Source organism: Gossypium hirsutum, chromosome A10, assembly GCF_007990345.1.
Source record: "Gossypium hirsutum isolate 1008001.06 chromosome A10, Gossypium_hirsutum_v2.1, whole genome shotgun sequence".
In the NCBI taxonomy this organism is placed as follows: Eukaryota; Viridiplantae; Streptophyta; class Magnoliopsida; order Malvales; family Malvaceae; genus Gossypium; species Gossypium hirsutum.
The window spans coordinates 94,883,993-94,896,646 of NC_053433.1; the positions used below are offsets into that span (position 1 = coordinate 94,883,993).

General features: G+C 29.1%; 1 pseudogene; it reads right to left on the reverse strand.

Annotated features, from left to right (window-relative positions):
• Nucleotides 1-2,181: 2,181 nt before the first annotated feature.
• Nucleotides 2,182-10,712, reverse strand: LOC107895532 (zinc finger CCCH domain-containing protein 34-like; annotated as a pseudogene).
• Nucleotides 10,713-12,654: the final 1,942 nt, after the last annotated feature.

Here is a 12,654-nt window from a genome sequence, read left to right on the forward strand (position 1 = left end):
GCCAATAATCTATGCTAGAATAATGCTTCTCAATGGCGAATCCCACGCCATTTCGTCTCTTTGGCTCGCCAACCTCTGACGCAATAAGTTAACAAACCGACTATGCAATCCTTCCAAAACATACAAAGCGGCCGCCTTTGCATATGCTGAAAAGCTTACTTTTTAAGGGCCATGGACGGAAGCGTCAGCCCGTAGTGCAAAGAAACGATGAATACTTGGCGAGGAGACTAAGTGCGGATTCTAGGCCTCAAGAACCCTTTTTGGGGAATATTGACAACTTTCTGCTAGATAGGTTTTAGTGGCTCATGATAATGGTGGGAAAAAAATAAATATAAAAATGGAAAATGGAATTTTATTGAAAGAAAATATGAAGAAACAAAAGCCTAGACTCTCAAGGGGAGAGTGTTTACAGAAAAATATGAACACCCCAAATAGAGTCACTTCACCCCCTATTTATAGTGCTAGGGAGATAGTCTAGTTTAACTTAAATTCTAAAAAGATAAATACATTCAATTAAAGATAATTAAAGATAATTAAAATTAAATCCTAAAATTAAATAATCCTAATAATTATCTTAATATTAATTATCCTAATATAAATAAAATGGAGTCTTATAAAATAAAATCTCTTCTTTTTGCATTTTTAGTCCTTGTGTCTTCCATGCTCGCACTTGTGGCACAATCTTTTTCCTGTGTCGCATATCAACCCATTGTGTCTCCAAATTCCCACTTTTGTCCATTAATTTTGCTTTCGCCTCCAAATCAGCCCCTAAAAGATAAAAAGAGATAAATAGCTCAAATTAGTAGGATCAAGCCCAGAATAAACACATGATTAATACATAAAAATACGTTATTCTGGAGCATTATCAGATGTAACCAAAGATTATGTAGTTGCAAATTAATATTTCAAAACTCTATAAATATTATTAAATAAAATATTAAAAACCATATTATTGTTATTGCATGGCAACCACATTTTATGATTGTTAGAATAAATATTTGACGATGACATAAAATCATTGTGCAAATGTTATACATATCCGATTAAAATATCTTTGCAAAATAATATTTGCAATCAATGGTATTATTGTTATATAAATGATTTGGTAACTACATTTCATGATAGTTCAAATAAATTTTTGACAATGGCATATTATCGATGTGCAATGTAATACACAACCAATTAAAATACTATTACAAAATGATATTTGGCAACCAATATTATTATTGTTACATAAAAGATTTAACATCAAAATTTACATTATTTCGAATTCTATTTTGCAACCAATATAACCAATATGTTATTGTCATGTAATAGTTTTTAAAAATATCGTAACAATTTTTTTGTAACTAAAACAGTTTTAGACAAATAAATTAAGTTGTTACTAAGAAAACATTATATTAAAAACGACAATAGTCGTTGTATTATATATAAAGCTTAATGACAAATTTGGCCACTAACGTTTACATATTTTGTCAAAATGGCTCTAATTACATTGTTGAGCCTTTTTTTGCCATCAACCTTTATTTTTGTTTTTTTTCAAATTTCTTTTTTTAACAAATTTGATGAAAGTACCATTAAAAAAGTTAATGGAATAATGTACAATTTCATATGTTGAATATTTTTAATGAGATGTAATTTATTATTTAAATAACTCAATAAAATAATTACATGTAGAAAATAATAAAATAAATAAATAACCCATGTAGTTAAAAAAATAACTCTTAATTTAAAGAAATTAAACATATTTATCTAAAAAAATATTCAAAATGAATGCTCACATTCAGTATTTTCGATTTGATTTATAAATTATCTTTTTGAAACTTCTCAGTAAACAAACGTATACATTCATTTTGAAATTTCTTTAAGATAATTATGTTTATTTTCTTTAAATTAAGAATTATTTTTTTAATTTCATGTATGATTTATTTATTTTATTATTTTTCACATATAATTATCTTATTGAGTTACCTAAGTAATAAATTACATCTCATTAAAAATATTTCACATTACTGGTACTTTCATCAAATTTGTTAGAAAAAATAATTTGAAAAAAAGAACAAAGGTTGATGGCCAAAAAAGACACAAAAACACAATTAGGACCATTTTGACAAAATATGTAAACGTTAGTGACCAAATTTACAATTAAACCTATATATAATTAAAAACGACTTCTCAATATGCAAAGACATTGTGTATACTTTAGTCCAACTCAACAATGACTTTTTTGGTTACAATAAAAGATCAAATGGTGAACAAATGCAACACACGACTCCAAAAAATTGGGCGGGTTGACAGTTTTCCCTAATGTAACTGCAGAGGTTCTTCAATGGTTATTCAAAATCTAGGTGTATGGCTTTTACTAAACTTTCTAAGCTTAGGCTGTGGGTTTATTCAAGATACAATAGATGGCCCTATGATGGACTATATGAATACAGATGATTAGAGATGCTATGCACTAGACCTGAATTGTGGAACCGTGATAACAAAGAAATGAAGCCTCCCACTTTCGAAGACTTGCACCAAAAACGAAATAATGTTTCAGTTCATGATCTTGATAAAAATCGGAATTGAAGTAGTTGCTTCTGTTTTCACTTAGCTGGAAGCTTGTGCCTTGGTAGTGCTACTGTTGTTGCCACTGCCGAAAGAACTCTGACTTGCTTGTTGTTCAATTGAATGATGAACCAGTCCACCTTTAGAAAAAATAGAACCAACTGATTCACTAGATGCGCTCACTGATGATGACATTATGGGTGGAGCAGATTCCTTGTTGGACCTGGAAAGTTGTTCCGGTCGCAAGTCCGAAGATGAGGATGATGGAGCTAGAGTACCACCTGTTGATCCAATAGGATAAGGAGCAACAGGCATATCGGTAGGGGAAGAGGCAGATGGACTGTAACTCAGTGTTCCCATATGATGATCAAATTTGCAAGCAACTCCGAACTTGCACACTCCGTGTTGCGAATAATGAATGCAAGGCGGTGCACCCTGATGCCATTACAAAAAAAACACAAATGAAAATATGAATAACAAATTATGAGAAAAAGAAAAGAGACGTAGCAAGGCCCTCTGGTGAAAATGATCCACTTGTCATAAAAGACTGCATTTCATGAATTATAAAATCAAAATTCCACCATAAATTGCTCATTCGTGCTCTTGAAAATTGTTTCTGAAGAATGTAAGAGTGTGCATATAACAATATAGGTCCTATCATAAATAAGTTGCATGGCTAATGTACCAAAAGCCATAAGATAAAATATAATAAGCCATTCATGCAACAAGATGCTGGCGAGCATGAATATTAAGCTATGTTGCTTCGACCTTTAATTTTTATTGAACTAACTATGCCCGAAACCCATATCCAACATATATCTGGATAAGATAATGGCGATAAGGTCCAAAAGTCTCTCCACGAATACATAGAAATCTTATAAAAATTTAAATATACTTGTGTTGGACACATACCGCTATCCAACACTCTCAAGCGAGTCCAAGTAACAAAGATATTGGACTAACTGGTTGTTAATAGAATTCAGAAGAACAACATCAAGAAAGAAAGGTAATACACTTGGACCAGAAGGGCCGACCACAAGCAATAAATTACAATTTCATTAATAATACTATTCAACCATAATAATTTCATGATGGTTACATACCAGTTGATGGATATATAAATTATAGTTTCAATCATGAATAGTCTCACCTTGTATTTAAGAGTGCAAAGACATGCCTATTCATAGCAATGATTTTCACTGAGATCATGGAATAAGCCAAAAGAAGTTATATATAGCAATGATTCTTCAAATCCTAGGATGCTTCTTAAGCTAGTTACTGTAACAAAAAATGAAGCTGTCCAAATGAAACCTGCAACCAAGCTAGCTTGGAAAGGATAGTCTAAATTAAGGAAAGATTGTTTTCAGCATATTGTGCGGACCAAAGTAACTTTTGTTGCATTTTTAGAATACTGAATAACTCATTTTTTAAATTTCCAAATCCTGACGATTATAACCGATGGAGATACTAGTGTTTGTATGACCTATATGCCTACTTTCTCAAGCTTACTTTTTTGCCTTTACTATAGAACTTTAATTTCTGTAAAGAAAAAGAAAACTCTGACGATGAGGAAAACTCTTGTGCGTTTGATTAGGCCTAGTTGCAAGTTGGAACACACAAAAGGAACCTAAATAGATTCTAAATAATTACAGAAAAGTAACAATTGTTGGAAAAGCAATTGAGCAACTATAACTGTAAGTCCTGCTTACAAGCAAAAAGTATTAAAACAAGATCAAAATTTTATATCCCAATCTTGTAAAAAGCATCACATTTATATAGATATTTATGAACGCTTACTTGACGAATAGGAAGACCGAGGGGGTTGAGGATGACATCAACTTTTGGTGCAATCACTTCTGGCGGATGATGATATTTACAAGAGGATCCGTATTTACAATTTCTTGTTTTCATATAATACTGACATTCTGGTTGACCAGGTCTCTCAGGAAATGATCGCTCCTGAATACTACTCGAAGGCACAACACTAGAACGTGTGGGTTGATAAGATCGAGTATAGGCAGGTGCTGAAGGAGATAATGGTGTCACCCCAAACATTGAGCTTGATCCAACAGCGGGTTGAGTACCGACACTAACAGCTGCCTACACCATGTGCATTAACAACCTTAACAATAAAACTAGATTATGTTTAATCACAATTAAGGAAACTGAATAAATTTTAATTCACCTACCGGATAGGGATTCCAACTTGGAAAAGAAACCATGCCTGGGGAAATAAGCAATTGACCATAAGGGCCTTACACATATGAGCCTGGCATCAGGGGAGAACTTGCCATTACAACTCCATATTGTTGAGACAAAGGGCCAGATGGTGATTGCGTCCTGGGATATAATGTAGGTGCAGAAAGTGGAGTTGGCAGAGGTGCAACCTGAGAAGTTGGAGATGGTGGGGGAACCTCTACAGCTGGTAGTACAGGATGATGGAATTTACATGTTGCACCAAACTTACACTGCCCCGTCTTAACAAAGTAAGAACACTCTTTTTCACCCTGTTTTAAAGTGCAATCCAATTATTAAGCGAACTTGAAAACTAAATATGTAAATGATCTTAATGTGAAGAAATACAAGCCGGACGTAATGGATATCCCAAATAGTTTAGTGGCACTGGGCCAATAGAATCACCTCCCTGCTTAGGATGATGGTATTTACAGGAAGAACCAAATTTGCATGTCCCCTTCCTCATATAATACTGCAAATCAAAAAAAATAAAAATAAAAACCATAATCAACATAAAAGGGCAACTTACCAGACACCATTTCCCTAAACTGTTAAACCAATCACAACCTATTCACTGAAAATTCAGGACCTTAATCCTCTCCTTCTAAACATAAAATGAAGTGGACATAAAGGCATACTTAATTACAAAGAATTTAGCAATGCACATTGTTGAAATTATAGCAATTCGACACATATACCCCGAGTTTGCCAAACATTTAAGACACAATCTAATTCAATAGTACCTGACAAACTGGCTGGCCCACTCTCTCCGGATACTCCCCTACATCAACTCTTGCAGCTGCCATAACCTAAGGCAATCATCATCATCATCATCATCATCATATGGCATTTCTTTCAACAAACACAACAAACAAGAATAAATTATTTCTAAGACAGCAAATTACACTAGCTCCCAAGGCATTAACAACAAACTTTTCATTTTTTACCTTACAATTCGATACCTCATCACTCCAAAGATCATAATCAAACAAAAATAACCAATAAAAACCCGTCAAACCCTTGTTGACACCGCAATGACCACGGTTCAAACCCTGTTGATGTAATTCCCCCTCCCTCAATTATACAAAAAAAAAAAGCCCTTCAAAGGAAACTTCAAGTCGGATAAGAAACAATGAACAATTCAATCAAATTATCAACTATTTACCCCTGTACGATCACGTGGATGATTGAACCGACACTTGGAGCCGTATCCACAAAACCCAGTCCTCAAATAGTAAATACAATTAGCTTTATTGGGTCGCTCCGGGTAAGATTCCGACTCACCCCCTAATCCCAACCGCCAAACTGGTTCTGCATTTCAAACGAAAACCTCGTATCACATCCCACATTACACAAAAATCCTGAATCCCAAAACCAAAGAAAAACAAATAAGTTAAGAAGAGTCCTCTTTACCTTCAAGCCCCGTTTCGGGTCCCGGAGCTGCCCATTCCGGTTGCGGATCGGACTCTGGGTCCCGCTCCGTTTAACTTATGTACAAGAACCTCCAAAATAACCCAAATTGTAAATCCGATCAAATGGGTGTGCACGTCTTCTTTTCCAAAGAGGAAAATAACAAATAAACCAAAAAAAGAAAAAAACAAATACCAAAGCAGGAATATCGGTATAGTTCAGGGGCTTAATTGTGATTAAAACTTTTCTAATTTTTCAAAATTGAAAAATACCATTAATAAATAGAAATAATAAAAGCACCTTTGATACCTATTTTTTTAAAGGTTAAAATATAGATTTTGTACTCGTTCTAAATTTAAAATTTAGTCTTTATACTTTTATTTTAAAGGATTCGATATCTCTACTCTTCTTATTTCAAAACTTAAGTTTAATTATTAACACTGTTAAAATAATTTTATTAAATTCAAGTTCATTATAATATTATTTTTTAGTTACAATTAAAATCGAATTTTAAAATCTAAAAAATAAAAGAACTAAATTTCTTAAAATAAAAGTATAGACACTAAATTTTAAATTTAAAATGAATACAGAAACTATGACATATTTTATTTTTTTATAATAAAAACATGAGAAATAAAATATATTTCTTTTATATTTATATTGATTCAACATACTAAATCTAATATATGAAAATTGTTAAAAATTTTATTTTTGCCCTTATATGAATTCGAACCAAGCCAATTCATTTAAAATTAATAAAAATCCTTGTTTTGTTTTACAAAACATTTTCAGTGAAAACAATGAAATTTTTCTTTCTAATTTTTACATATTTTTATTTTTTAAAATTATTTTTTAAAATTATAACCAAATATATTTTCTTTAATATTTTATTTTTTCCAATAAAAAGCAAAAATGGCCTCTATTTCTTGGAACGAAATAGAGCCTAATCTTTTGGAAGTTCATAACTACCCCTTTCAAAGAATATTATCTCCAAAATTTAAATACAAATTTTCTACTTGATAATGTAATTTAACTTACCCTTACTTTTAACTCTTGTCAATAATTTTTTATCATTATATTAAACTTTATTTTAAATTTTTTAAAGCATTTATTTACAATATTATGATTAATATTTGATATATTATTAAGATGTTTTAATTTCACAAATAAAATTTAAATACAAATATATATTAATATTCTTTTAAACAGTTAAGAATCCATAAATGGATGGAATTTTGTTATATTATGCTTAATAAAGCTTTCTTCATGCAATGCTAAAATAAATGAATTAATTATGAGTGTTAAGATTTTTTGGTCTATTATGAAATAAATATGTCTGTGTTCCAATTTTTCTATCATTTTGCCAAATTATATTTAACTAAAATTACGTTCGAGTAATTTATGTAAGCTTAGATGATGATGATAATAATAATAATAATAATAAATACTTCTTACTATTTTTATATTTCACTCAAATTAACTTGAATTCACCTCTTGAATCTAAATGTAGGGCCAGCAAAATTTATTTTCATTCGATTTTTTTATACTTCTGAGTTATTCTACTTTTTAATTAACTCGCCTCTCTCACAAAATTACAAAAAGAAAAAAAATCTAATATTTTATAAATATATATATATTTATATAATTTCTAAAAAAATCTATAAAAAATGTTAATTTTTTAAAAAATAAAAATTTCTTCAAAATGTTAAATCCAAGACCTTAAACAAGTAAAATATCAAATTATTTTTCTCATACTAAAGTATCTCGTTTTCCTCATGTTCTTTTTTCTAAAAAAAATTTCAAATATATATGGTGTAAATTTTATATGCTCTAAATTTGAATTTAGTTAAACAAGGTTTTACATACTTTAACCTCTTTTTTTTAAAATTTAATTCAAACAAATTTATTCAATTTGATTTAAAAAAAATAAATTATATTAGAATGATAAAATAAAACTTGCCAAAGTCGATTAACTCAAATTTTGTTTACTCGATTCAATTGAATGATCACTCTTATTTAAATGAATATTTTTTCAGAATTTTTTAAAAAAACATATTCTTATCTTTTTAGTTGCAAAATGTTTTGAAAATATATATTTATTTATAATTAATAAAATTCGAATATTATTGACTTGCCTCAGTTATATCTGTTTATGGACCAGGCTACCCATGCAAAATTTGGGAGTGTTTAGATAAAAATATTAGAAAAAAAAAATAGGCTCAAGAAAAAAATTAGATCAATTTAAAACATCAGCTGAGCTTAGGCTTGAACATTTAAGGCTCAAGCTTGGCCTGACTTCATTTTTTTTTTAAGTTTGTAATGTTTTATATTATGTTACTTTTATATATTATGTAATTTATAACACTTAAAAATTAAATTTATAATTTTATTATATACTACTATAATGTAAACATTAAAAATGTTAAAGATGACTAAATATAATTTTTTTATAAATAAAAATATAAAAATAGTTAGATATTAAATTAAAATTAATATAAATATTTTAAAAATAATATGTATAATGTAAACATTAAAAAATGTTAAGATGACTAAATAAAACTTTTTTATAAATAAAAAAATAAAATATTTAGATATTAATTTAAAATTAATATATATATTTTTAAAATAATATGGGTAGACCTAAAATGTGTTTAGATTAGATATTTACATATATGGGTAGAATTGCACAAAATTTTAAACTCATATTTTAGAATAGGCTAGACTTAGACAAGTATAAAGTATGTTAATATCATGCTTAGGCTCGACTCAAACTTAACCCAACCTATGAACACCCCTGTCCTCAATTCTATTGAGAGACTTACAGGTTCATAGGTTGAGGGGTACTTCAACAAGTCAGTATTGTTCTATGTTCAAAGTTTTGTCTTCAAAATTTGTTGCAAGCCCTTACAAGTTCAACAGAATATAACCACCTCGTATCGACAGGAGGACTCATGACACACGGAAGAGTTTGCGCATAATCTTACTTGACTCAATGACTTGTAACATGTGGGCCCTTGATGTGAAAGCATATTATTAGTTGAGCTAGTTTGACTCTTAACGAATATTTTAATTATATATTAAAATATAAATTATTAAATTAAATATATATACTTATTAATTATTAACTAAATTATTTTATAATTAACATAAAAATTTATATTTATATTTAACCAGAGAATTGATCAATTCAGGCTATTTGATTCATTGAAAATTGCTTTTGAAAAATGATTTCTAAAAACTTGTTTGATTTTCTAAAAAAACATGGTATTTTTTTGATATTTAAATAGTTTTATGTAAAATATTTTTCGTTGTTTGATAATTTTTTTTAAATTCATTTTCTATAAGTTGTTTTAAGTAAACAAATGCAACATAAATATTTTCATAACTTAAAAAAATAATTATTTTCATAATTAATCTAGAATACCAAATTTAATTGTTAATTAAAAACATAATTTCTAAATACTTTCTTCCATAATTTTAATCTATAAATTTAATTAATAATAGATTCATGGCTTGAGTCGAAAACTTGTTAGACAATAACATTGTTGTAAACAACAAAAATTCGTAATGTCTCTTTTATATATATATATATATATATATATTTCGAAAAGAAGGTAAAATCTAGGCACCTAATCACATTGGTGTATAATGAAAAAATCTATCAAACTCAAGTCCATAATTTTGAGATGATTAGTTGAAAATGATCTAAGATTCTCAAGTTTCGAATTCAATCCTTGATACTTTAATCCTTTACATTATAGATATGAAGAAAAAGTATTACAAAAGTGAAGTTCACATTGATAATGCTGAATAAGAAAATGATGGGTTGATTTAATTGGTGAGCAACACACTTAGTTTTTTCTAATTTATCTTCACAAATCTACAAATAATTTTGGATGAATGATTTCACTAACACAAAATCAAAGAAATCAACACAAAACTCAGAAAACTAGTAGAAGTGAAGCAAAGTATGTTCATCTGTTGTTACAGTCAATATTACCAAAGGTCTAAACCAGAGGTGAAGTTAGTGTAGTGATCAACCCATTTCAACCTTTAATTAGAAGGCATGATTTTTTTAGGGCAATTTCTAACCAACTCAATTACCATAAAATTTGCAGAGAAGTAGTAAAGGAAATGAAGCAGAAGAAGCTAAGTAAATATCCAGATAAAGAAGAGAAGAAAATCAAACTAAATTCTAGCTGTAGGGTTCAGTTCCATCATCCACAAAACATCAAAATCCATGATTTCAACTCAAATTCTAAATGAAGTGAAAAGAATTACCTGAACAATAAAGGATCAAGGAGGAGATTTAGAGAGTGAAGATGAGAGTGGCTGCCAGTGAGAGATCCGGTTCGATGAAAGAACGATGAGGGAGTTGTACACAGATATAACAGATCTTCAGAAGAAGCAAAGTTGTTGAGATCGCCTGTGAGCAAAAGTAGTGATGGCAATTGGCAACCGGGTGGTCCCCATGGTTTTTGCCCGCCCAACCCGACTTGATAATTTACCGTCATGTCTTGACTTTAATTCACCCTAACTTTAAAATTTATATATTTAAATTTACTTCGAACCCAAAATTAAATATTATTAATATATCCGATTCCAACTCATCCCAAATTTAAATATTTTTTATATTTAGTATTGTCCAAGAATACTTTTTTTGGTGACTTAACTATTTTTCCTTGATCAAAATCAGAAAATTTGGGAAGTCTTCTCCAGAAATTAGTTTATATTGAATCAAACAGAACCTAATTAGTAATTTCTTATCCTGGAAAGAAAAGTAGAAGGAAAGGAAACTCAGCCTTTTCAAAAGGATTTTTTTAGTCAAAATATTGGTGGCTAAAGTAATTTGTAAAACTAAAAACAGAGAAGAGAGAGAAAAAAATCAGTGTTGAGTGTTGACAATCGCCCATACAGGCGCGTGGTCTTAATTTTCTAACTTGTTAAGAATCGGAAGCTAATAAAACGGCCTGGGAAAGTCATTTCAATTGAAAAATTTGTTGCTACTAAACTATAACGTAACCTCACAAGCCAACGGCTGAAATTTCTTTCTTCTCAAATATTGACGGCAATGATCGCTTTCATGTCATCGTCCGAATAGAACCGAACCGGGAGATGATGAGTGAATGAGAAGTAGGTAAGAATTCAAGCAACATTAAATAAGAGCTCTAATTATGCTTTTAGTCCCTATACTCTTTATATATTTGAAATTTAACTCCTCTACTTTTAATTCTAAGAACTTAGTCCTTTTACACTTTCGATTTGATAATTAAAGTTCAATGATAAACCCATCAAAAGACTACCATTAAATTGAATTATCTAGTAGCTTAACATAAAAAAAAATCACATAGCTAATATTACATGCTTAGAAGGTCAAATAAACAAAAAAATATTAAATTTAAGTTTGTAATTTTTTCAGTTCTAAATGAAAAGTTGTTCAAATTTGTTTCAAATAAGTAGAGTGAAAGTTTGATATTTTTTTACATGATTTCCATGAGACTTTAAATAGGCCACATGAACAATTGTTTTTTTTTAATGCCATACAATCTAATTTAACAAACATTCTTTGATGATGTTATCGAATGGGATTCAATTGTTAAACTAAAAAAATAGAGGAGCTAAATTATTAATATTTAAACTGGAATGACTATATTTTTAAGCATAACTATACCTAAATGGGATCTAAAATAAACAAAATACAAGTATATAAGTATAAATTAACTATATCATATATCATCAACCTATGATTCACATTCTAAATTGGCTAAAAATTTATTGAGTCTTTAAAGTATCACTATCGTATCAATCATGTCATTCCATTAGTCTAACAATTAATTTGATCACTAAAATACTAAGTTTATATCTAATATGAAGCATACTTAAAATATATAAATCAAATTGTAAACATATGTATACTTACTATCTATCGACAACTTAGATTTTATGTGGTTTAGAAAAAAGAAACTAGTCCTCTTAAATTATAATGACACAACTTATTTTTTTAATGTGTCAAATTTAAATCATCTACACAATAAGAACACACATATTTATATCTATACCTATATGTTTTAAATATATTCTATATCAAAATCATCATTAATGAAAAGATGTATTAAATATAAACATTAATACTTTAAAAAGTAAATTAAAATATTCTGAAATTTATGAACGAATTTAAAATTTGTACTATAATTTGAAAACGCTAATGCAACTAACTCTATAAGTATTTTAAAAGTTATAGTTTGTAAATTAGTAATATATTAAAATTTACACCAATACGAGAACATTCTAATTAAGTATTAAATATGAGTTAATAGTGAATCAATGCATATTACTTGGAAGTACCGGAAAGAATGACCGGATGGAGACGGAGGAATAGAGAGAATAATGGGGGAAGAAAGTGACAGGAAGAAGCGGTAGCAGGTGAAAAGTAAAAAGAATAGTTTGACTTGGACA